This window comes from Callithrix jacchus, chromosome 19 (assembly GCF_049354715.1).
Source record: "Callithrix jacchus isolate 240 chromosome 19, calJac240_pri, whole genome shotgun sequence".
NCBI classification, from domain to species: domain Eukaryota; kingdom Metazoa; phylum Chordata; class Mammalia; order Primates; family Cebidae; genus Callithrix; species Callithrix jacchus.
In genome coordinates, this window is record NC_133520.1 from 47,313,022 (window position 1) to 47,337,106 (window position 24,085).

Genomic DNA, 24,085 nt, shown 5'->3' on the forward strand with positions numbered 1-24,085 from the left:
CTTTCATTAATCTTAGAAAGGCAGTTTCAGTCCCTGGAACAAGGAAAGGGTCACTTTTAGGGAGGTGCTCAGACATCCTTCCTTCAAAGTTAAAATATAAACTAAATTATTCCCATGGTTACCTTGACCTATGCCCAAGAATGAATGACAACAACCAGCCTGTGAGGCTAGATATAAGCTAGAGTCAGCCATGCCAGATTTCCATCATCATAATCTTTACAAAAGCAGTGTTAGGAATGATAAATTCCTCTTCAGAAGGTTTAATTGTGTAATGTGCTTACCCTTTCTTCAAAAGCCTAACCTTGTACTCTCTTCTTTCCAGCCTGCAAACCACCCTCCTGCTCTAGTGGTACCCTCACATGCCCAGATATCTCCAGACATGCCTTGTACCATAATGGACAGACCACTTCCAGCCCCTCCTTCTCTTCCAAATTATGCACTAACCATATTTAGAAAAATTTAAGCCTTAGCCAACCGGGATCAGTTTAGATTGTGTGGTCCAATCTTAGCCAATATGGGAAGGACACAGGGACAGATACTGCATTAGGGATAAAAACCCCTTCTCTCCTTTGTTCTTGCGATCCTGACTTAGGCAGCAGCACCCTTCTGCAGAAGTAAATTGCCTTGCTGAGAAAACTTTTTGCCTGAGTACTACTTCTTCTTTCCATCACCAAGCACTTGTTTCCAAAAGCAGTTTCATAATCAGTGCTCACATTTTTCTTAAATTAATAAATCTATTCACTTAGCTGGCTTCTAAAGCAAACAGTAATTTTAGTTACTCTTTCTCTGTTTCCCTCATGTCAGCTTCACCACTGACTCTTGTTCATTCTGTCTTTAAAACTGAGTCTCCACTCCTGCACCCAGCACTTTGCTTACACTGTTACTGCCTAATCTAGACCCTCATCATTTCTTATCTCAGCAATTACATCAGACTTCTAACAGATTTTTTTGGCCCAGCTTTTTTCCATTCCTTGTTGCATGTTGCCTTTCTTCTTTCAATTTTTCCAGTTCATTAAGCTTCTTAGCTCTGGCCTAGAAGTACATCTTAGTCTAGAAGATTCTAGAACTCTCTGGAATCCATGATATTGTGATATAATAAAAAATATGTAATTTGGTCTTCATTCCTTGTCCCTAGTCAGAACTTTTAAAACCCTTATAACTTCCTAAGTGATAAGAGTTCCTAAGTGATTCAAGGCTTAAAGGTAAGAGGAGTATCTTTCGTTATTCATAATAAGCCTCTTTCAACCACACCAGAGTTTATGTTAATGAGGTGACTTTTAGAAAGCTCCTAAGCATGAGGACTGGTTGCCAGAGAAAGTATCCAAGGAATTAGAGGGTTAGAACTTTCAGCTTCTAAGCCCTAACCTCCAGAGAGTGGAGAGGACTGGACCGACTCAATCACCATCAGCTAGTGATTTAATCAATAATGAGCTTCTGGGTTGGTGAATAGGCGGAGGTACTGGTAGGGTGATGTGCCCAGGAACAGCATGGAAGGTCCGCATATACCTAGGTGTTCCCTACATCCTGTCCTGTGCATCTCCTCCATCTGGGTATGCTTAAGCTGTATCCTTTTCTTTTTCTTTCTTTTTTTTGAGACAGAGTTTTGCTATTGTTACCCAGACTGGAGTGCAATGGCACGATCTCAGCTCACTGCAACCTCCGCCTTCTGGGTTCAAGCAATTCTCCTGCCTCAGCCTCCCGAGTAGCTGGGATTACAGGCGCACACCACCATGCCCAGCTAATTTTTGTATTTTTAGTAGAGATGGGGTTTCACCTTGTTGACCAGGATGGTCTCGATCTCTTGACTTCGTGATCCACCCACCTCAGCCTCCCAAAGTGCTGGGATAGGCGTGAGCCACCGCACCCGGCCAAGCTGTATTATTTTATAAGAAAACAGTAATTTAATAAGGAAAGTGTTTCTCTGTGGTCTGTGAGCCATTCTTGGAACTGACTTAGGAGAGAGTTGTGAGAACTCTGTTTAAGCCAGTTGGTCTGAAGCACAGGTAACAACCTAGACTTGGGATTAGCATCTGAAGGGGAGTGGTTGTGGTTTCTAATGGGACTTAACCCTTTTAGAGGCAAAAGCAACTCTGTCTTGGATGCTAATCTGCCACGTTGACTTCTGATTAACCCCAGTTCTGGGAATACCTGTAGTATATCTATTTTCAGGTACTTATCATAAGTCCTGTCCTCAGGTCAAAATACCTTTGATGTTATTAAGTATTTGCTTCATATTTATAGGAAATCCTGTCCTTAAGCAAGTCTCCTGTGACATATGAGCCCTGGGTCTGTGGGTAACTGCATGGGGATCCACCAACTCATCCTGAGACATGGTTTCTGCTCATAAGTCCCTATTAAATATTTCTTTCTGAAGAACTGAATTTGTCAGCCTCTTCTTTTGGCCTCTCAACTCTCTCCACCTTTGGTGCTAAGTATGCATAGACCTGCTCACTGTGGAACAGCCCTTAACCTGTGGGATCTGACCTGATCATCTCCAGATATATAGTGTAGGAATTAATTGTAGGACATGCTGTTGGTATCCACAGAAAACTGGGGCAATGCTTTGCGTGGTAAAAAAAAGCCTGCTATCTGGTGTTAGAAGTGAATTATTGAGAGCAGTAGTAGAGAAGAAACTGCAGTTATTTTTTTTTTTTTAAGTTCCTTCTCATGAAAAAAAAAAAATTTTTTTTATTTATTTACTTTGAGCCTGAGTCTCTCTCTGTTACCCAGGCTGGAGTGCAGTGCTGCGATCTTGGCTCAATGCAACCTCTGCCTCCCAGATTCAATCAATTATCCTCCCTTAGCCTCCTGAGTTGCTGGGACTACAGGTGTGCACCATCATGCCTGGCTAATTTTTGTGTATTTTTAATACAGATGGAGTTTTGCCATGTTGGCCAGGCTGGTCTTGAACTCCTAACCTCAAGTGATCCACCCATCTTAGCCTCCCAAAGTGTTGGTATTACAGGTGCAAGCCTCTGGGCCTGGCCTAGAGTTCTCCTTCGAAGGAGACTATTTGGGTTTGAAATCCTAGTTTCCACACTTTTTTTTGTCACCATGGGAAAACCAGTTGAAATATCTAAGTCTCAGTTTCCATATCTGTATAATGGAGGTAATAACACTTATCCTGTACTGTAGCTATGAAGGTAAAATGAGTCGTAATAAGGCGATAAGTTTAGATATTTACAACATTTAGAATAAGACACAGCACATAGAAAGCACTCAATACATGTTAGCTATTATTACAGCTGCTTCTATCCTCCCACCTCAGCATCTGGAGTATCTGGGACTACAGGCATGCAATGCCATTTTTTTTTTTTTGGTAGAGACAGAGTTTCACCATGTCATCTAGGCCAGCGTTGACAACATGAAACTCTGTCTTTACCAAAAAAAGCAAAAATTAATTGGGCATGGTGTTGCATGCCTATAATCCCAGCTTCTCTGGAGGCTAAAGTGGCAGGATTGCCTGAGTCTGGGAGGTAGAGGCTGAAATGAGCCATAATCATGCCACTGCACTCCAACTTGGGCGACAGAGGCAGATCCTCTCAAACAAAGCAAAACAAAATGTTTTAAAACAAAGGGAAGGGCAGGCCAGGCGTGGTGGGTCACGCCTGTAATCCCGGCACTTTGGGAGGCTGAGGTGGGCAGATCACGAGGTTAAGAGATCGAGACCATCTTGGCCAACATGGTGAAACCCTGTCTCTACTAAAAATACAAAAATTAGCTGGGTGTGGTGGCCCACACCTGTAGTCTCAGCTACTTGGGACACTGAGGCAGGAGAATTGCTTGAACCCGGGAGGGGGAGGTTGCAGTGAGCGGAGGTCACACCACTGCACTCCAGGCACCAGGTTAACTCCAGTTAACCTCTCTCATGAGCTATTATATCTACAACATGCACACATAGTTTCATGCTCCGCCTCATCTGTTCCCCACACCACCCCTCACTTAAGGCTCACAACCAGCCCTCTGACCCTGACGCAGTTAATACTTCCATTTTCTATTTAAAGAAATGAGGCTTGGGGAGATTATGTTGTTTGTCCAGGGTGATGGTGCTTTTAAGTCACAAAAGCGGAATCAGTCCCAGGTTGGTCTGTCATAACCCATATTACTTACGGTGGCCATTCTTCAAAGGTGTGCTCCAGAGCCCAACAGGGTTTCTGTGAGACTGGACTGTCAGCAAAGGTAATTAGACCACAGATAACAAAAGGAAAGTCACAAATGTAAAGTCAGCCGAAGCCATCATACTTTATTAGCTTGGGGAGAGAAAAACCCAACCAAAGCCTTGACGTCTATCACCTTGCCAAACAGACTCACCTTCAGACCACACCCTGCTATAAGGATATAAAACACAGTCCCTATTCTTGAGTAGATGATAATCTAGTTAAACAGATTAAACACTGAATTCATAAATGCAAATTGATATGTTGCAAGTCTTCCAGATCATCACCAATGGGATGCACCATGCATGAGCAGCCTACCATAAAGTTAATCAAGCAAGACTCTTAGAGCGACTGACAGGCACGTGCTCTTGAAAAAATTAAACTGGGCCGGGTGCGGTGGCTCAGGCCTGTAATCCCAGCACTTTGGGAGGCCGAGGCGGGTGGATCACGAGGTCAAGAGATCGAGACCATCCTGGTCAACATGGTGAAACCCCATCTCTACTAAAAATACAAAAAATTAGCTGGGCATGGTGGCGCGTGCCTGTAATCCCAGCTACTCTGGAGGCTGAGGCAGGAGAATTGCCTGAACCCAGGAGGCGGAGGTTGCGGTGAGCCGAGATCGCGCCATTGCACTCCCGCCTGGGTAACAAGAGCAAAACTCCGTCTCAAAAAAAAAAAATAATTAATTAAATTGAATTGTCTGGTTTGGATGTTAAATGCTATAGGAGTTTGGGGGAGATAAGTGACATTATCGTAGAGCTAGGATTTGAACTGAGTCTTGAAAGAAGAAGGAGATTTGGAGGATGAACAAGAGACTGATGATGTTTCAGAAGAAAAGAACCCACGACTGCAGCCACGGGAGCAGGAAGAACTGTGATGTGTCTGACACAGTGAGGAGAGGAAAGGGGTAAAAAAGACTGTTTAAAAACATACATTGTTGTCAATGTGATCAGTTTAAAGAGAATGTTCATAAACAATCAGTCACTAGTTAACTGTAAAGTAGAGCTGTGTGGCTATTAGTATTTCCATTCAAAGAAACAAGGTGTGAGTTGAAGTAACATCCGCATGGGTATCATCAAATATTTGTGTTATACTATCATTAAAAACTGATTATTTTAGCCTCTTTTATTGTCACTGTGTGACACATTCCTGGAAGTACATAATATACAGAGCAGAATGAGATTCCTCAAATAAGGAAACGGAGGAAATAAACGTTACAGAGTTAAATGTAACTCCAGTACATCAAACAGAATGGCAGCTAACACAACCATGATGTTACCGTAGGGCTCTCTATCTCATAGGGTATCTGGATCTATCTACATATTTATCTCTCTGTTTCTCTATCTGTATTTATATATAAATTATCTTTAAGAATCATCTCTTAGTTTTTTTCTTAACATTTATTCCTTTTATCTAAAAAGTAAGCTTTGCATAAAAAAATTCATAGACTAGAACAAATTTGACATTAAATCACTGCCATTCATTTTCAGTATCTTTCCCCTCCACCTTCTTAAATTTTTAATTTGAGCTACATGCTAGTCCAGAATCTTTGAAGATTTATTTTTAAAAAATACTCTTCATAAGCCAATTAAGATGATGGAATTTTGAAAACATTCACCTCCCACTCATATAAACCCACACAATAGAAGAAAATGAAGTTTCATTACTTATATGGAAAGATTCTGACATAAGGTGGAAAGTTTACACAGATATAGTTTTTTTTAACTTTCCTCAGTGTCAGAATAGAAATGATCTATACATCATGGTTCATGCTGAAAGTTGAAATTCAGCTGAACAATTCACCATTTTCAGAGCAAGGCTCATATGTAGGTTCTGTTTTCATTATGTATTTGTAATAGATTGAGGTTGGGACTGAGAAGCTGTTGATTAGAAGAAAGAGATAAAGCTGGAATTCTATAATACTAATGGTGACACAGCAGTTATTAGCTTTTGGTGAATTATAATGTGTGAGACTCTGTGCTAGTGCTTCATACACATTATTTCATTTTCACAAGATCCCTGTGTGGTAGGATTTTATTTCTTTCTGACACTTTATATCAGGGAAACTGGCTTAGAGAGGGTCAGCAACCTGCCTAACATCCTACATAATATTAGGTGGTAAAACTGTTACCTGGTGTAAAGTCAACGTGACTTAGCTGAATTTCTATGCTGCCCTAACTCTGCTTATCTTTAAGAAATAGGACAACTGCCGTAAGCAGTTCCCTTTGTAACCAGATGAACGGAGACTGGGTAGAAGCAAGATGGCTGATCCAACTACCTGAAAAAGGCCTTAGGCTTTGTCATGATTTCATTTTCATGCTAAATTCCATTCCCAGCAGCACCATGACAGTTGACAGTTGCCATAATAATGACTGAAAGAAGTCATAAAAATACAAAAAGAAAGACGCAACCCCGGTTCTGAGAACTTCACTCCCCATTCCCAGAAAAGACATGGACATTTCTCCTTTTGCAGTAAATGTCAGACTCCTTTGTTAGAGAAACCTTACATTTTAACCCTCTCACCCTCACTAGTTGAGAAGTTGGTTTGTGAGCCATGGTGACACCAGACAGCAAAGAATAGCACCTTAGGGGAAAAGCTGCCTCGGTCAGTAACAGAACAAGGAATCTACCATGAATGCCTCTAAAATGGAAAAGTGTGAGATACACACACACTGTGTTTAAGGGCTGCACACCTTCTAATCGGTGGACCACCCCCAAACCTCTTGGCTAGAAAATAATATCAATGGTTGCATAAAATACATTAGCTTCCCTTTATAAAGATATCATTGTTGTCAGAAAAGGGAAACAGATGCTTGTTTCTAATACAAATCGAAGGGGCTGAGTCATGCTTGAAAAAAGTGGAAGAATTTATGGAAGTGGGGTGGGTATGGAGTAGATTTAATAACTCTGAGAGCAAACAGAATAATCCATATAAATGTCCAGTCCAGCACCCAAGTTTAAGAACTACAGGCTTGAAGGGATGGAGTTCTAGAAAACAGAGGTGAAAAGAAAGCCCAAAAACGTACAAGGGGAGGAAGGCAGGGTCAGGATTTCATGCACCGAAGTTGTACGAAGTGGCACAGAGAACAGGTAAGAGGCAAGGATACACGATGTATTCAGAAGCGAGATTTAAAACAATGAAGAAGCAAGGAAGTTACTGAAATCTGCAACCTGCTGTAAAGCAGGGCTGGGGCTGATTGATTAGCTTGGGCTGGGGCTGATTGATTAGCTTGGGCTGGGGCTGATTGATTAGCTTGGGCTGGGGCTGATTGATTAGCTTGGGCTGGGGCTGATTGATTAGCTTGGGCTGGGCCTGTCTGCTTTTCCTCCACGAAGTTGGTTCACTGATGTGGGAGACGCGTGGCAGCAGTTGAGTGGAGTGACGTAGGTCAGGATAGTTGTGAGCGCCAAGAGCCACAGAGGAAACCAGAGCTTCCAATCCCAATTCTGCCTCTGATAGACTATGCCACGTTGAATTCTCCCTTTCCTCATCTGTAGAAATTGCCAGGATATTATATAATAATTGGGTTGTATGTGGATTAAATGGCATACTTCATGTAAATCACCTATTTCATGGAGTAGCATGTAAGTGTCCATGAAAAACTATTAATACAGAAACATTTGGAGTTCCTATCTGAGAAGCCCATCAGAACTGTATGGGAAGAGCTCTGGCTGATAATAGTTTATCTAAAGATATAATTTGATCTGAGCAAGAAGAAAAGGAGATGGAGAGTAAAGCAGAAAAGAGAAAAGGGGCCAGGCACAGCAGTTCATGCCTGTAATCTCAGCACTTTCAGAGGCTTTGGTGGGATGATGGCTTGAGGCCAGAAGTTTGAGACCAGCCTGGGCAACATAGTATGACCCTGTCTCTACAAAAAAATAATAAAATATTAGCCAGGAGCAGTGGTTCACACCTGTATGTAGTCCTAGTTTTTTGGGAGGCTGAGGCAGGAGAATCGCTTGAGCCCAGGAGTTCAGAGCTGCAGTGAGCTATGATCGCACCACTGCACACTAGCCTGGGCAATAGGGCAAAACACTGTCTCTTAAAAAAGAAAAATAAAAAAGGCTGCAATTAACATGATGGCATTTCTGTCTCTCGATACCGCAAAAATCTCTCTAACCCAGACTGTCTTGCAGAAGCATCCAAATGCTTGGCAGGAGAGCATTTATGCCTTTTCTTTTACAGATTTCTCCTCATAGTGTTGGGCACTAAGGGCTCTTATTAAGTAAGTGTGTGGCCAAGTGTGGTGGCTCACACTGGTAATCCCAGCACTTTGGGAGGCCTAGGCCGGCAGATCGCCTGAGATCGGGAGTTCCAGATTAGCCTAACGTGGAGAAACCTCGTCTCTACTAAAAACACAAAAAAATTAGAATACCTGCCTGTATTCCCAGCTACTTGGGAGGCTGAGGCAAAAGAGTTGCTTGAACCCAGGAGGCAGAGGTGGCCGTGGGCCAAGATCGTGCCATTGCACTCCAGCCTGGCGACGGAGTGAGACTCCCTCAAAAAATCAAGTATGTGTGATTCACAGCCTGAAGATTTTGATCTTTACTTCCTTAAATCCCATAAATTAAGACAGCTATCTGTTTCTGACCATAGAAGTTTGCTGTCTCTGACTCTAATTCTTAGCCAAATAGGCTTCTGAATAACTACATTTTGCTTTAAGTGAGACATGATATTTAACCAGGTCTTCTCACCACCAACCTGAAGTTCACATACGCAGTCAGGCCTGAAATTGCTAGCAAATACTGTGTATATGTTCTTATGTGCAGCTTTTTCGAGATCCGTAGATTTCAAGTCTCAATAGCTTTTAGATAGAAGATTAGGAACACTCTGTGAGCCTTAGAACATCCTTTGGATATTTTTAATAAAAAAACCTATATATATATATATATATATATATATAATCTGTTATACATATATCATATATATCTTACTTAAATACATATAAATATATCACTCAGGCTAAAGTGCAGTGGCATGATCATGGCTCACTGCAGCCTCAAACCCCTGGGCTCAAACGATCCTTCCACCTCAGCTTCCTGAGTAGTCGGGACAGGTATATACCATCAGCACCAGCTACTTTGCAATTTTTTTATAGAGACAAGGTCTTATTATATTGCCTAAGCTGGCCTCAAATGATCCTCCCGTCTTGGCCTCTGAAAGTGTTGAAATATAGGCATGAGCTCCTGTGCCCAGCCTCTATTAATCAATTTTTATACTGTTTCTTCTGCCCTCTGATTTGTGATATCTTATATTGCAGCAGTTTTATAACTCATGGTCCATTTTCCAAGGTTCTCCTAGACAAGAGAATTGTCAAGAAGCAAATATTGCTCAATGCCAGCAAATAATCTTCATTCTAGAGTCTCATCATTTCATTTAAGAATGACTGATAACCATTTCTGAAAAAGTAGATGTTCTAAAATTCACTCACACAGAAGACAGTACCAGTCCTCACCTCTAAAAACATATAGGGCTTGTTTTAACCATAACTCTACCTTTTCAAAATATTAGGATTCCTCCTTAATAGCTATAACCTCCCTAAACCATCAGGTTAACAAAATTCAATAAGGTTCATGGAATCTTGATATTTTACTAGCGACGTTGCTAGTATGCTACAATGCAAAAAGTAAGCTTTCCAACACCATGGGTGCAGAAAAGCCTCTCTCCACAAGTAAAAAACTGGCACGGTGATTTCCAGTTGTGCGTATTGCTCACAGCTTGGTAAGATGTCTAAGAACCTTTACAAAGGAACCAAAAAAAGGAAACTCCATATATGATCTTTCCTTCCTACTTGGAGAATTATGCCCCCAGAATTTTTCTGGAATTTCTAAAATTCCCAGAACTGATCAAACATTATTTGAATCTTCCTTCTGGATCAAGTCTCCCAAATTATGGGTGCTAGATATATCACTCTGATTCATGTGTCTTCCGTGAGGATAAGTAGGAATACCTAGTTCTGTACCATCGAATATGGTAGCCATTGGCTACATGTGGCTACTGGGCACTTGAATGTGGCCAGTTTGAATTGAGGCATGCTGTGAGTCTAAAAATCATAGCAGACTTGGAAGATTATGGGAAAATATATAAAAATTTATTTAAAAGTTTTACGTTAATTATATGTTGGAATTATGATCATTTAGATATACTGAGTTAAACAAAATGCAATATTAAGATTAATTTCACCTGTTTCTTTTGGCCTTTGTTTATGTGACTAATAGCAAATTTTAAAATACATATGTGACTCAAGTCATATTTCTCTTAGATAGTACTGACTACATTTTCGTAGATTCTACATATCAAAATGGCAAAGATAGATACCTCAAGTTCTCTCTGTAAACTATGCCTCAACCTCAGCACAAGAAACTAAAAGCATGCTGGGAAAAAAGGGAAATGCAAGATGCCAGCAGGAATGCAGAATGGTAGAAAGCAAAATAAAAGAAGAATATACACTAAACTAATAGAATGCAATAGAGGGAAAATAAAACCCATCCCAAGCCCCTAGCTACATATAATAAGTGCAATTACATAAGTTCTAGAAGAAAACATGGATTAATTTTTTACATAACCTGAGAGTAATATAAAGTTTTCTAATTATAACAAAAATACAAATTAAAAAGAAATGATTGATAAATTGTTTATATAAACAGGTTTAAATAATTTGGCACAAAACAAACAAAAAATCCCATGAGCACAGTTAAAAGACACATGAAAAATTGGAGTAAAGTGTTTGTAGCATATATGACCAACAAACATCTAATATCCCTAAAATCAAATAAAAACTATGTAAAACGGTCCTCAGAAATATGAAAAAAGTTCAAATTATTTTATAGTATGAGAAATGGAAATTAAAACTACTCAGAGTTATCATTCTTCACTAATAGGCAAAAACTCAACACTGTAACAATATCCTCTGGTTGTCAGAAGGTAGAGAACCACAGCTGAATGGGGCTGTGGAAGAAAATTTCCTCTGTGGAGGGAGCCGGTCCGTACGCACCAAAGTTGCGTCCACATTCCGCCTTGGACACTTACTTCTTTTGGTGCTCAAGTTGTTTCTGATTTGGTCCGTCGGAACTCATTCAATCTTGCTCCGGTGTCTCTTCGTCATGCTCTCATCACTTTTGGGGCACTTCTTACTTTTTATCACTAGATACTCAGGTTACCTCCTACCTTTCTGTTCCAGGCCCGGAATTAGGCATTTCCCCAAGGAGACCTTGTTATTTCTCTAAGAATTTGCACTGAATATATACCTTCAATGACACAAAGTACTTAGGAAGAAGGCCATTCACTACGTAAGTATTTGTAATTTAAAAACACTGGAGACCGGGCGCAGTGGCTCAAGCCTGTAATCCCAGCACTTTGGGAGGCCGGGGCGGGTGGATCACGAGGTCAAGAGATCGAGACCATCGTGGTCAACATGGTGAAACCCCATCTCTACTAAAAAAAAAAAAAAAAATATATATATATATATATATATATATATATATATATATACAAAAAATTAGCTGGGCATGGTGGCGCGTGCCTGTAATCCCAGCTACTCAGGAGGCTGAGGCAGGAGAATTGCCTGAACCCGGGAGGCAGAGGTTGCGGTGAGCCAAGATTGTGCCATTGCACTCCAGCCTGGGTAACAAGAGCGAAAGTCCGTCTCAAAAAAGAAATAAAGAAAGAGAGAGAGAGAGAGAGAGAGAGAGAAAGAGAGAGAGAGAGAGAGAGAAAGAGAAAGAAAGGGAAGGAAGGAAGGAAGGAAGGAAGGAAGGAAGGAAGGAAGGAAGGAAGGAAGGAAGGAGGGAGGGAAAGAAAGAAAAAGAAAAGAAAAGAAATATCGCCATGAAATGATGAGAGATTTCTAGGATATACAGGATATCATTGAAGTGAAAAGAACAGAGAACAGAGGCACCAGTGAAGGGCTATAGATCCTGGACAAAGAGATGCATGCAAGAACTGCAAAACAAATTCCAGGGCCAGCAAAGCCCCATTAGCTGGACCTCTCATTTCCACAATTTAATAGCACCATATGCTGCCTCCTGGGAATGGAATTTCTCTTTTCTCTGCCTCTTAAAATGATCTGGAAGCCAAAAAATTTCCTATGAGATGATGTAAGACAACCCCTCTGCCTGGATCATGTAATAATAACACCTTCCTATTCTCAGCTCTTCTGCCTCCTCTTCTCCTTACTCAATAAGGGCAATGCTTGACAGATGCAAAACAGTTATGCCTCTCTGCTTTCCTCCCTCCAGCGAAGCTCCTGGGATGCCCTGAGAGGACACCCTGAAAGTGACTGAATGTCGCTTTCTGAAGACAAGGGCTTCCTCACCAGCCACAGTGGGCTTGCTGTCACACCCTAGATTACAAAGTGCAAATCCTCTCTTCTCTGAAAAGTTAATGCTTCTGAACTACCACCCTGATCTTAATAATACAAGTTTTAAAGAAATGTTCTACGATTCAGTAAATCCTTTTTATATGTCATATCATTTCGTCCTCAGTTTAGTGTACTCATAAGAAAAAAAATTGGTAAAAACTCAAGGCAGATTACTAGTAAAGGGACACTCAAAGCTTAACCTTTGTGTACCTGTCTGGTGTTCTTCCACTGCAATGGAAATGTAAGCACGTGGTGTGAGGATTTCAGTTTTTTTATTTTTCATTATTATTATTTTTATTATTTTGAAATGGAGTATCACTCTGTGGCCAGGCTGGAGTGCAATGGCGCAATCTCGGCTCACTGCAACCTCCACCTCTGGGGTTCAAGTGATTCTCCTGCCTCAGCTTCCCAAGTAGCTGGGACTACAGGTGCACGCCACCACACCCAGCTAATTTTTGTACTTTTTTTTTTTTTTTTTTAGTAGAGACAGGTTTTCACCATGTTGGCCAGGATGGTCTTGATCTCTTGTCCTCATGATTGCCCGCTTCAGCCTCCCAAAGTGCTAGATTACAGGTGTGAGCCAATGCACCCGGCCCATGATGGTTAATTTTGTATGCCAATTTTGACTGGCCATGGGGTGATTAGATGTTTGGTGTTTAGATGCTAAGTGTTTCTGTGAGGCTGTTTCTGGATGAGATAAACATTTCCATCAACAGACTAAGTAAAGCACATGTGGATGAGCTTCATCCAAACAAGTGAAGGCCTGCATAGAATGAAAAGGCTGGCTCTTCTTCAGATAAGGGGGGGCTCCACCTGCCTCAGTTATGGGACATCATTTTTTTCCTGGCTTCCTACTTGAGCTGAGACATGAGCTTTTCCTGGGTCTCAAGCCTGCCTGCCTTTGGGCTAGAATTTACAGTATGAGCTGTCTTGCGTCTCAGGCCTATGGATTTGAACAGGAAATGTACCATTGGCTTTCTTGATTTTCAGTTTACTGACTCACCCTACAGATCTTGGGACTTGTCAGCCTCCATAAGCACATGAGGCTCTTCCTTATAATAAATCTCTTTCTCTGTATATGTGTGTGTATACATATATACACATATATGTATATACACTCACACACATACACACACACACTCACAATTATATATATGTGTGTGTGTATGTGTATATATATATATATTATTGTTAGTGTGTGTGTGTATGTGTATATATATATATATATATTATTGTTAGTGTGTGTGTGTATGTGTGTGTGTAATTGGTTTTGTTTCCCAGGAGATCCCTTATACACATGTGAACTTAGTTTGGAAAGCTGTAACCAAATAGGGTTCCCTTCCCTGAATGCTGTAGCTCCTTATCCCTGGCCTTGCCTATTTCTGTGCCTCATGGGGAATGGCTAGCCCGCTATCTCTAGCTGATGGAGGATGGCCACTGTGCCTGGTCAGTGTTTGCCAAGTCTATGCTCTACCTAGAATCAACTGCTAACCTTACCTTCAGGTAGGAAAGATTCCAACATGTTCTGGTTTGGCCTCTAATTTCTTGAATTGTGCATCTGTATTAGCCTACAAAATTTGCATCATCTTGTAAACTTATTTGTTTGTTTGGTTGTTTTCTTTTTTTTTTTTTTTTTTTTTGTCCTGAGACAGAATCTCCCTCTGTCTGTCTCCCAGGCTGGATTGCAGTGGTGTGATCTTGCTTCACTGCAACCTCCACCTCTTGGGTCCAAGCTATTCTCCTGCCTCAGCCTCCTGAGTAGCTGGGATTACAGGCACGCACTACCACACCCAGTTAATTTTTTGAATTTTTAGCAGAGACGGGGTTTCACCATATTGGCCAAGCTTGTCATGAACTCCTGATCTTAGGTGATCCACCCACCTCGGCCTCCCAAAGTGCTGGGATTACAGGTGTGAACCACTGTAATCTTGGCCATTATTTAATCTTACATTTTAGTTTTTTCTTTATAATAGTAAACACCAAAACACCACTTGGTGGTTAAAAAAAAAAATGCAGAGCTTGAGAAACCTAGTTTTAATATCAACTTCCCTCACCAGCCATTTGAACTTGGTAAAGTGCTTCTAGCTGAGCTTTAATTTCTTCCCATGTGTAATAGCATTAAGTAGGTCTCCTTTGCAGAATTGTTTTGAAAATTAAGTGGAAATAACTAAGGTAAAAAGCCAGGCATACAAAAGAAACCGAATGAATATTGGCTCCTTTCTCCATGGTAGTTCTGAGCAAGTTTCAGGTGAGTTGCTTTGGAGACATTTAAGAGCTCTAACTATTTTTAAATTAAACTTTGACAGCACCTTGGGTTTGAACATTGAAAAACAGGAAAGTTGACTAACGGCTTATTTTTGTCAGGATTTTGTCAGGATTACTATTACACTACTCGTATCTTAAACGCAAATTAGAAAGAACAACTTACAATTTGTTTTTATCTTATGTCCTACTTATCATTAAGAGCTCTCACGTTTATTATTGTAACTTGATGCAGATTTCAGTGGTAACCAAGTTTAATCAGTATTGTTTTTCACTGGCCTGGTGTATAAAACAGTATACACTATACATCTCTCTGTATTGTTAAAGTTAAAATTAATTCTCATCATTTACTTCCACTTCTGAGACCTTGGCTAGAATCAGTGTGAAATATTCCTTTTTTTATGAAGAGATTGCACTTTATAGGCGAGAGATATAGAAAAAGTTCATAAAATTAAAAAAAACATGTCAGACAGGAATTGTAGTTGAGAGTTTTTGTGCTGCAGAGAAGTCATACTCAGGGGCATATACAGCCATACCCACAAATACTAAAGGATATTTTTTATTTCTCATTCAATGGGATATAACTATATTCATAAAAAATGTTCAGTGATGCTTTGTTATTTTAAATCAGTATTGTTTGATCAGTACACACAGTTATTCCCATTTTCTATTGCTTTTCCAATGAAATGTCTTAGGATCTCCAGGCCGCCAGAGAGAGGCACGTGGAAGGTGCTTCGAGATCACTTCATTGTTTCTAAAGCCTTCCAGCTAGAAGCGAATGAGCTATTCTTAAATTGCCAACATTTGCTTCCAGGAACATAAAGGTGAAAATTGGATTTTCCAGGGCTAAGTTTAGATACTTTCTGCTCTGAGAAGGATTCCTTGGCAGAGCTATCCTGGCCACTGAGAAGTAAGTCAAGCATGGAATCACTGTCCACGGGGGAGTCCCAGGCACTTGTGAAGGAGTCCAAATGCCAATGTTTCAACCGATTAATAATGAAAATTATGTAAATAATTTTGAATAGATTTCTGCAGAAAATACATTTCATGTTAAGGTACTTTTCCACCCATTTCTATTTATGAGGACTAGACAGAGAAAGGAAGGGAGGAATGAAAAGAGAAGGAGTTGACTGAGTAGTAACAGATCCCAGCAACTTGGTGGCAGAGAAGGAGTAAGTGGCACAGCCTTTGGACTTTAGGGATGTCTGTGTCCAACAGAACGATTCCTTATAAATTATGTGATGGATCCTCTAATGCTCTTCCTAATTCCATTCAGTCTGCCTTGACATGGCTGATGCGGAATAAAGAAAAAGGACCTCTGCCTGCAAGAAGTAGAGACCAGGGTAAAGTGACTCAGTGGAGAGTAGCGTACTCATTCAGGTAAAAACAAGAAGAATGACAGGCAGTAAGGCATTGTTAGCACAAAGCTGCCATGCTATCAGGGACAAAGGTTGCTTCTATCCTTCTGTTCAGCCATGCTTAGCCCTTAGCTTCCACCCTCAAGTTTGCCCCGTAGTCACAAGATGGCTGCTGGCATTCCAGACATCAAGTATGCATTCTAAGCAAGACGAGGAAAAGCAATGAGCCAAAAGAGAAAGCCTCCCAAGAGAGTTCATTGCCTCTTATATACTTCCCCACCATCCCCACTCAAGGAATTCTGCTTATGTTTCATTGACTGCCCTAGCTACCAGGTGTGCTCTGGGAGAGCTGAGAAATGTATGATTTTCCCCAATCAGTCTTCTGTTAAAAAGGAAGAAGGGAGGCTGGATATTGGGTGGGCAACAGTTTCTTCCTGGGTTGTACACCTTCCTCCCAGCATGGAGGAATCAAGATAGAAACTCAAGATAGTCTCAGAGCTCATGGAGCAAATCAGCTAAGGTATTTCCCATGAAGCCTGCAGACCTCAGACTTCTTCAAGCCTACGAAGCTGAAAGCCGAAGAAACATAAAATGGGATGACCAGGCAAGCATCCCTTTTTCACAGTCTAGAGCACCACAGGAGCTCCCAGTTTCCTATGTGAGTGGGGGCAGATTAGCTGCAAATTCTGAATGCCTCCTGCCCCCTGCCCACTATTTCCCGCATAGGACCAACATTACTGTCCTCAGTGATTTGACACCAGCTCTAGTCTTGGGCTCTGTTTAATCTGTGGTTCAGAAAATTCCACATGGGAGCAGTTTTAGAAATTATTCACCACGTGATGTGAACCCAATCTCTGTCACATATTCAGGTGCTCAACAAATATCACTTCCTTCCCTTTTTTAAAATAACAAACTCCATTCTATCAGATTGGGCACAGTTAATTGCAATCAATGTGTGTATTCTCTTTGCCTCAAGTTAGCCTCTAAGATCCAATAAGAAGACATGCAGGCTGAGGAGACTTTACAATAAAACATACCCTTTAATCAGTACAATTTAAAAATGCTAAGTAAATACAAGGGAAGAGTGCCTGATCCATCTTTAGAAGGTCAGGGAAGATCATAGTGGCCATTAATTTTTATTTTATACTAATCTCCAGTATTCCTTTCACCTGTAACTATCTGAATCTATGATCTCACAAACCCCAATGCACACACATTTTGGTCTATAAATTCTAGAAATTTAGACCAAATTATTTTTTCTTTCTTTAGCTGGACAATTTTTCTCAGTTGGGTTGCATTACTTAAGAAAAAGGTTACAGGATAGGGCGCAATGGCTCACGCCTGTAATCCCAGCACTCCGAGAGGCCGAGGCAGGAGGATGATGAGGTCAGGAGTTCGAGATCAGCCTGGTCAGCATGGTGAAACCCCGTCCCTACTAAAAATATAAAAAATGAGCCGGGCATAGTGGTGTGTGCCTATAGTTACAGATACTCAGGAGGCTGAGGTAAGAGAATTGCTTGAACCCAGGAGGTAGAGGTTACAGTGAGCCAAGATCGTGCCACTGCATTCCAGCCTGGGCTCCAGAGCAAGACTCCCTCCCCCCCAGAAAAAAGAAAAAGGTTACTCTACACAGGGACACAGGGAGGGGATCAAGACATACACCCCGGGGCCTGTCGGGGGCTGGGGGACAAGGGGAGGGAGAGCATTAGGACAAATACCTAATGCATGCAGGGCTTAAAACCTAGATGATGGATTGATGAGTGCAGCAAACCACCATGGCGCATGTATACCTATGTTACAAACCTGCACGTTCTGCACGTGTACTGGAACTTAAAGTAAAATGAAAGAAAGAAAAAGGTTACTCTAAATGGGTCCTATGGCAGTGTCACCAGGCTCTGTTGCTGTCTTGCAGATAAGCTTTGCCGGCAGGGTGGCTTTTACAAACACAACTCCAATAATGTCTTACGTTTATTTAGCTCTTTTGTAGGTTTCAACATCTTTGATCATATGCTGTTCACACAAAAACCACGCTAAGGTAGCAAGAAAAACACCTTTTACTCTATTTTACAGTTCTGCTAAATGCAGCAAATACAGCCTGATTAATTTAACCAAGGCCAAAACATACGCAATTGTTAATATATTCTGATTATCGAGTATTTTAATAAAGTTCAAGAGTGACAGAAATGCATGGTAGCGATATAGTGTGGCAATTAACAGCCAACACTCCAGAGCCAGAATGACTCAGTGCTACCATTGACAAGCTGTGTGACTTTGAGCAAGTCACTTAACCTCTCTGTGGTTCAGTTTTCACATCTGTGAAATAAGGATGATAGTGAAATACCCTAGCTTGGCTGTGATGAATACATTTTGAACAATCCTGCCAATTCCATTTTGCCCACCCTGAGCTATGTAGGGCATTCTGTTCCAAGAGCTTGTGGTCTGAGACACCTGGCATCTTTGTAACCACTTTTCTGAGAAACAGGGCCCAACGGCCCATACATCGTGTACCTGCAACTATGTAACTGCCTCCCCCACATCCTGAGAGAAAAACAACTTTAAATAGAATTTTGTTGTTAGGCACCCCCCTACATTCCCCTGACCTGCTCCTTCCGCTTCTGTAATAATGTGCTTACCGGCCCCCCACCCCTAAACTGATATAAAAATGTTGACTGCCCTTTGTTCTGGGTCCAGAGGTTTGAGCTCCAGCTGACTCTCAGATGCCGGCCATTAAAAGTAGACTCTCCACAAACTCAGAGCGTGGCGCTTCTGTTTAAACTCACTCGGGTATAACAATAGTAGTGCTTTCTCCATAGGGTTGTGTCATCAGGATTAAATAAAGGTGTATCTGTACATTAGTGCCTGCCAGAAAGTAAATGCTTGTCAACGGAAGGAGTAAAATGGTGTAAGATATTTGAAGAGATTAATTCTGAGCCAAATATGCATGCCCATACCCATGACATAGCCATTAGGAGGTCCTGACAACATGTGCCTAAGTGGTTGGGTGCAGCTTGGTTTTACATGTTTCAGAGTCATGAGATTTCAGTCAAATACATTTAAGAGGCAGGACAACTCGAAGTGGAAATGGGCAGGTGGGTGCGGCTGTTGAGGGGCTTCCAGGTTACAGTTAGATTTCAAAGTTTTCTGGTTGACAATTGAGCTTCTCGAAAGACCTGGAATCAATAGAAAGAAATGTCTGGGAGGCCAAGCATGGTGGCTCGTGCGTGTAATCCCCGCACTTTGGGAGGCCGAGGCAGGCGGATCACAAGGTCAAGTGATCGAGACCATCCTGGCCAACATGGTGAAATCCCGTCTCTCCTAAAAATACAAAAATTAGCTAGGCATAGTGACATATGTCTATAATTCCAGCTACTTGGGAGGCTGAGGCAGGAGAATCACTTAAAGCCAGGAGGCAGAGTTTGCAGTGCATTGAGATTGCGCCACTACACTCCAGCCTGGCGACAGGGCAAGACTCTGTCTCAAAAAAAAGAAAAAGAAATAAAGAAATTTCTGGGTTTAGACGAAGGATTGTAGAGACCAAAGCTCTTCACAGAGGATGCTTTCAGGTAGCAGAGAGACTAGGTTGTGAAATGTTTGTTACCAGACTTAAAGTCTGTGTTGACGTTAAAGCCATGTCACACACCCGCTTCCCATCATGGCCTGAACCAGTCTTTCAGGGTAAATTTTAAGAGTGCCCTGGTTGAGGAGGAAGTCAACTTATATGGTTGTAATGTTCAGCCTCCAAGTCCAAGCCTGGCCATTTTAGCCTCGGTGACCGGAAAGTACACCTCTCCATGTACACCTCTTCCCGCCCCAGGAGCCGGGAAGTCTGAAGTAACCACAAGTAACCACGTGGACACAGAAAGAAGTGAAACAACTTGTTCCTGCTTCAACTAATTGCTGCAACCTGCACCCATTGTTCCTTTTCAGCCTTGTAAAAATTTCCCCACAGACATTGGGTTTCTCAAGACCCCCACCCCTGTGACTGTGTAATCTACAGCACCCTCCCCTCTGACTGCATCCAATACTCCCCACCCTTGTGATCATGCTTGTTTGTAATAAGTGACTCCTACCCTTGTGATCATGCATCCTGTGATGTCCTCCCCCTCGCCAAGGTAGATTACCAACCGCCCCCCTTGTGATCATGCATCTGGTGATGTTCTCCCGTCCTCAAATAGATGACCACCTTTAGCTGACCATTTGCCCCAACCTATATAACCAATCCCCTCTCCTAGCCCCTTTCCCTAACTCCTTTCTGGGAATTGGCTCGCTTGCAACCAAGTGCGAAATAAACGGCCTTGCTGCCCACACAAAGCCTGCATGGTGAGTGGCACACGTGACATGGGGGACCTTAGAATTTTATTTTTGTTTCACATACTATATACATATTTGCTGTTTATTATGAATTTGTATTGAGTTTAACACATTTTACTTTTTCTTTTATCTCCCTCTACAAGGGTGCTAGAAAGTAGTCGGTTATAACTTATTGGCTTATTTTGTTGCCTAACACCCTTATATTCTAAGAAATGGATTTTCTCAAGATACCTTAAGGAAATACAGACTTTATAGATGAAAACTCAGGGATGTAAGGAAACGAGAAAACTTCCCATAAGTTGGATGACCTGGTATCATGCAGAACAGGAAAACCACTGAGGACAGCAGAGGCCAGGGCCCCTCAAACTGTGTTCCCTACAGAAACAATTAGTTCCTCCATCCCCGTGGCCCATGGTTTCTACACATGGGCTCCGACTTCTACCTAAAACTAGGACTGCTTCAACTTGCTGTTCTAAACTGCTACATTCTCTTGGATCTCACATCAGAAATTCTAAGAACAGAGTGAAGATTTAGCTTATCAGTCACTTTCCAGTATATAGCATTCTGCTGACAAATTTCTCACCCAAACATCCTCATGTTTCATTTTAGTATGGCTACTCCCGGACAGACCTGGGTCCAGGTCCCTAGTCCAAACAATGGTGGCCACAGCATCCAGATTATGTCGCAAAGCATAGCATGTTTTGAGAAAAGAAATCCTCCTGTAGCTGCTTTTATCAGTGGAGAGCTGTGTAACTGGCAGACACTTTAAGATATCACTGTTCCCACATACTGTTAGTAAACATTGTTCTGTTTTGTTTTGCTCTTTACCTATTTGCAAATCTGTTCCAATGAAATGGCTCCTTAAGTCAAAATATAAAAGACTCTAAGAACTGCCCTTTGAAATGCCTTAACATGTCTTGAGATAAAGCAACATGTTAACAAAGAGAAACTCCAGGGTGTGATTTCCCGAAGAACAATGCCAGGGGATTCATCTTCTTTTAGATCTCACTTCTGTGAAGGATCCTGGACTGCATTTGTTCAGTCTTTATGTCCAATCTTCAAAGGCATATAATAGATGTTACAGCATATCACTTTCTTTTCCCAGACTGAAAAACATTTTCAAAAAAATTTCTTTCATGGAAAAAGAGGTCTTTTCTTTCTGGAGTGAAAACCACTGCTTGCATTGTGAGAGGCTTCTTAAACACATCTTAAAACAACATGAGGCAGGAAATATATAGAAATTAATTTCCTTTTAGCTGTTCAAAATTGGAACATTTTTAATATTCTGGGACTATCAAAGGTGCCCTTACCTTTACATTTAAATCTTGACCAAAAAAAAAAAACATTGCTAGTGTTTAACAGACCCTACGTGATTTTGTCAAAATATTAATCTACTTTGCTACCGATTTTGGGAATGTGTTTTACAAAACATAATTCTTTCTTCCATCCTTAGAAGCCAAACCACAGAGATTACAGACTTACCACCCCATCCTACCCTTCAACAGAGACTAAATCAACCTTTCTCCACTATGCAGAAGCTACATCATGAGGTTAGATAGCTGGCCAAAACAAAATCCTCTTTCAAAATATTTAGACTTTTCATGGATGACCATTCTTGGCACACACAATAAAAGAAGGAATCCAATTCCAAAATTCACGTACACATTGAAGAGGGTTCACCTCTGTATTAGCCAAGACTTTCAGTTGCAAGTGCCAGAACCAACTCAACTAAAACACAGCTTAAGAAAATAAAATGTATTCAATGGAAGGAAATTGGGTTATCTCATAGAGCCAAAGGAATACCTTCAGCATCTAAACCGGAGAGACAGATATCTCATGGTGGCTGAAAGTAGAGTCTGGCCATCAGGATACTGCATTTATCTTCATTTACCTCCATTTACTGTCTCTGCTTTTCTTGGCTTCAAGCTTTCTTCTCTCCCTCGCAAAGGAGGAAAACATGGCCTCAAACAAAGCTTTCCACCTCCACCACTACTACCACCACACACCCCTTTCCTGATCCCATACAAAGACTCCTGCTTCAGTCGCCCACCCTCGGCCAATGAGCTGCAGGCAAAATCACGGCATGCATCCATTTCTGGGCCAATCCCCCATGGTTACGGAATTAAAGCATGTCAAAACGGGGTAATCCCCGAAACACTGGATGGAGAACATGATTCCTAGAATACATGAGGTGTTCAGAAGATGTGAGTTGTGTACTGAGAAGACAAAACAGATTCCTGCTCCAACGTCAAAACTAAAAGACCTCAAGGCTCATTGTGAAACCAGTTTGACTCTTGGTGCTGACAATTAACTGTGGGGATTAGGAGAAACAATTTGTTTTCTCTACTTGGTGCTACCATAAGCATTTCTTCTTTGAATTGCCAAGAATGAACGAAAAGACACTCACCAAAAAAACAAATGCGGAAAATAAATTTTTAATAATATTAAATAAAATTGTGGATTTTCCTCTAAGCCAATAAAGGACATTACACAAATGCTGATAAACACTAACCTATTACTGTCATTTTAAAATATCAAGCAACTGTTCCAATTCATACATAGCCCCTGGTGATCTTGCACGTCTCTGGTATCCTCACCAACTTAACCAGCTACTTAAACATCAGAAACCTCAATTTACCAGCAGAGTTCAATGGTTATATGAGGATTTTAACCTCTGCTTATTTCTCCCAGATTCACAATCTCCACCTGCTCCTTTGTGGTAAGAACTAGGAAAATCAGAAAGTGTTTCTCAATGGTTTTTGTTCTTTGTAAAATACATGATGGGCCATTTTAGGCTCTTCTCAAAAAATAGAAGATAAGCATTCACATCTTTACAAAAAACACAGCATAACATTGGAAGGGAAATTACCAATTTTTAAAAAGTGAGACACTCAGAGGCCATAGTGACCAATAGTTGGTAAGCCTAAATAAACAAAAATTTATCTCTTGAGTCTCAAATAGGTTTACTCTAACTTGGTTTTCATATATTGTTGCATTATTTTAGGTTTTTATTTTTGAAAAAAAGGTATAGAGGAAAGAGAACAAAATCTTTTTTATCATAATAAATATACTTAAAGTAAAATTTGCCTTTATTTTTAAGCACACAGCTTAGTGGTGTTAAAAACATTCATACCACCATGCAGCCATCATCACCATCTATCTCAGAAAGAGAAAGAAGTGTCATATTTAGTTAAATCTTACCCTTTCCCAAAAGACCGTTTTCCAATATTGTCATTATTGGGAGGAAATAATGGGTTTCTCCTCAAACATTTTAAGGCCAGTTCTAGAGAGAGTCCCTCTCCCTACCCTTCCCCAAATTACTTCTTGGCACCAGACATTAAAAAAAAAGAATCTGATCAGATGATTATCTTGCCCCATCTTTATGTTGGAAATCACATTGCCTACCTTTTGAAAGCTCCTAATACCTTAAGAAATACATGCATTCTCTCCCTTCAGGTTTCCACCGATACAAGATAGTTAATTACAGTTTTATGTTGGCTCTGATAGGTGGCACTGTTGAGCAGGTTCCCACACAAAGTCTTGATGGGAAAAGAAATGGAGCAAAGGCATCAATTACAAGGATAGATGATGCCCTCTTCATGCCGTAAGGAATAAACTTCTGAATCCTAAATGGCAC